Source organism: Mirounga angustirostris, unplaced genomic scaffold (assembly GCF_029215605.1).
Source record: "Mirounga angustirostris isolate CCGP_5_RB_7025 unplaced genomic scaffold, mMirAng1.0.hap1 SCAF_13, whole genome shotgun sequence".
NCBI lineage: Eukaryota > Metazoa > Chordata > Mammalia > Carnivora > Phocidae > Mirounga > Mirounga angustirostris.
In genome coordinates this window covers 12,348,272-12,351,658 of record NW_026991721.1, presented here as the reverse complement: position 1 = coordinate 12,351,658, position 3,387 = coordinate 12,348,272, and positions in this window count along the sequence as shown.

Here is a 3,387-nt window from a genome sequence, read left to right as displayed (position 1 = left end):
ATGCTTTAGATTGGGTGGTCAGGAAAGGCCTCCCCTGAGCACATTTCACATTAAGACCTGAATGGCTGTGTGAAATTGGGACATCTTCCTGCTGGAGGAAAGAGCGCAAAACCCTAAGAAGGGGGAAAAAAAAACCCCAAAACAATGTATTTGATGAATGGAAACCCTGGTGTGGTGCATTAAGGGGTGACTGGTAAAAATTGAGGCTGGAGGGGGCAGCAGAGACCAGATAATGTAGGGCTCTTGTAATCTATAAGAGCAGTGGCAGAGGATGGGAGGGGGTGGTGTCTTAGTTCCTTGAGGCTGCTATATAACAAAATGCCACAGACTGGGTAGCTTATAAACATCAGAGATTTCTCACAGTTCTGGAGGCAGGAAATTCCAACATCAGGGCACCAGCACGGTCGTGTTCTGATGATGGCTGTCTTTGGGGTTGCAGACTGCCTACTTCTCGCTGTGTCCTCACACAGAAGGGCCGAGGATGCACTCTGGAGCCTCTTTTATAAAGGCACTAATCTCATTCATGAAGGTTTTACATTCATGATCTAAGTACCTCTCAAAGGCCCCACCTCCTAATACCATCATCTTTGGGGCTTAGGATTTCAACATAATGAATTTTGGGGGACATACTCCAGACCAAAGCAGGTGGTTAAACAGAGGAATGGCTCTGATTTTGGAAAGATGTGTGGAAAATGGATTATAGAGGGAGGAGTAGGAGCAAGGATATGTGAGGAGACTTGTGGTAGTTTCAATGTGAGAATTGATTGGGGGGGGGAGGGTGGAATTAGACCAGCCGAGGTGGAGTAGGAGAGTAGATTGCCTTGGGATGGGTAGATTGGGCAAACTCGGGATGAGGGAATATCAAGAGTTCTACTTTAGCAATATTAAGTTTCAGTCGTCTACTCGTCATATGGAGATGCTGTGTGGACACATGGAAACAAGCTGGAAGGTTTGGGGAAGTTAGGGTTGAAGGTTCATGGGAGCTATTGGCTTACAGAGGGCTTTTTAAGGCAGTAGTATTGGATGAAGTCAGTTAGGGACTCTGTAAAGGGAAATCAGGAGACAGAGATGGACTTTCAGAGCACTCCAAACATAAGAGGTGAAGTGAAGTGTAATGGGAGCTAGCAAAGGAGACTGGACTATGGATCTGGAAGCATGGATGTCAGTATTGACCTTAGGGGTGTAGTTTTGGAATGGTAGGGATAAAAGTTCTATTGAAACACATATTGAAAAAGTAGAGATAACCTCTACAGATAAAAAGCTTTGCTAAGAAAGGGAGGGGCTGGATGTAGGGTCAAGGGAGGGTTGTTATTTTTTTAGATAGGATGCCTCAGCATATCAAGACTAGAGAGAGAATTTAATGATGGGGAGGAGAATCTTCTGGACATCATTCTATTTTTTTCTGTATTTTTCAAATACAGCGTCCACACGTTGGGTGTAGAGATTACTTAAAAATAAAATCTTAAGGGATGCCTGGGTGGCTCAGTCGGTTAAGCATCTGCCTTCAGCTCAGGTAACGATCCAGGGTCCTGGGATCGAGCCCCTGCATCAGGATCTCTGCTCAGCGGGGAGCCTGCTTCTCCCTCTGCCTGCCACTCCCTCTGCTTGTGCTCTCTCTCTGACAAATAAAATCTTTAAAAAAATAAAAAGAAACCTTGGGATAGTGATTATGCCACCCTTAGTGCTCATCCAGCTAAAAGGTTGGCATCCAGTAGTCCAGTGTCCTAGGAGGGCTTTAGTATGTGTGGTTGGTTGGTGAAAGATCGAATTTTTATTTTCATTTGGCAGTGTCTCGCCAAAAGACAAGACATTTTACAGGTTCTTAGACGGCTGAAAGTAGGAAAAGAAAGATGCCTAACTTGTAAAGTTGGGGAAATGGAAGTCTTAAAATCCAAGAAAAATATACGCTAGAAAAATGAAATTTGATTTCTTCCTAAGGAAACAAATTAACCGGATAGAAAAGCCTCTGTAAGTAAATACTGTATCTCCAGTAATAACTTCACCTTTCATATGAGCTAAAGTGTTTTAAAGATTTCATTTTTTAATACACACTGGTCATTAAAAGAGAACTCTCTAGTGTGTTGCAATAAATGGTGGCTTGAAGTCCTTAACAAGAAAGAATGAACGAGACCCTGATAAATACGCCATGTCAGAGGAGGTAGACTAGACCTTTTCCCCTTTACCTTGCTGCCTAATACTAAAGTTATCAGACCACAGTTAAACCAGCAACATTTGACACCAAACCCGAGGACAGACCGCAGGAATTAGAATCACACTTTACAGGTGAGCAACTCTGGCTTCAGAGAAGTGGCTGCTGGAACACTTTTTTGAAAGACTGTTATGTAATAGCCAGAGCTCCTTTCAAAAGAGAAATGGCCTTGAGCTAAATGAGGAGAGAACAACACCTGACCTTGCTCTTGGGTTCACAGCTGGGTAGGGCTAATTAGGGCAAAAGTGTGGCTCTCGAATCTATGCAGAGACAGCCAGCAGCTCGCTAGGGACGGCCAGATTCCAGCCTGTGTTCCCGGCCTGGGGCGAGGTTAGGGAAGCGGGCGCCCATCCCTTGTGCTGCAGTGAGAAACTAAGGGAATGAAGCCAAGAGCCCGATCGCGCTCTGGGGGGCTGCCACCACCTCAGAGGGCGCTCACTCCCTGCGCCTCCTTCCACGGATGGCACTACTTGTGTGGGCTGCAAGTCTCTCGCCGCTGCCCTTCCTCTTCCTCCCGGGCCTTTGGCAGGACCTTCGCCCCACACGACCCTCCTAATCCTGGCGCCCCCTCCATGCGAGAGCCACAGCCAGACCGTTCCATTGTCCCGCGATTCCGCTGCTAGCACGGAGCTCGCTCCACCGACGACGCCTCCATCAAGATCGCTTTAAATAAAGTTATCGCCATCGGAAAAATAAAATAAGGCGGTGGGAGGGTGGGAGCTATTTAGTCGCCAAGCCGTTGGCCAATGCATGAAGGGGCTGAACCGAGAGGACGGAGGGGCCGACTGATGATTGGCTATACTAGAAGCCTGTCTGGGCCGTACCACACTTACTCGGAGGGGGTCTGGAGAATGAGTGAGGGCGGCTCCTCGCTTTTGAGTATTTCCAGTACCCACATATAACTATTTTTACCTCCGAGGATTTATTCTTGAATACTGCTGGAATTGAAAATAGGACGCAGGAAAACGAAAGACTCGCCGAGCCACTCCCCCATTTCTGACTCCTGCGCAGTACGCCAGTCCTCCTGTCCCAATCCTCTGCGGAACCCGACGGCCGTGCGCGCGCGCGCTCGTTCTCTAGCGTGCGTACGGCGCTGTGCTCCCGCAGCCAATCAGGCCGCGAGGTCGCCGCGGTCGCCGGGTTCGCGCGCACGCCCTAGAGCGGAGTGGGGGTGGGGG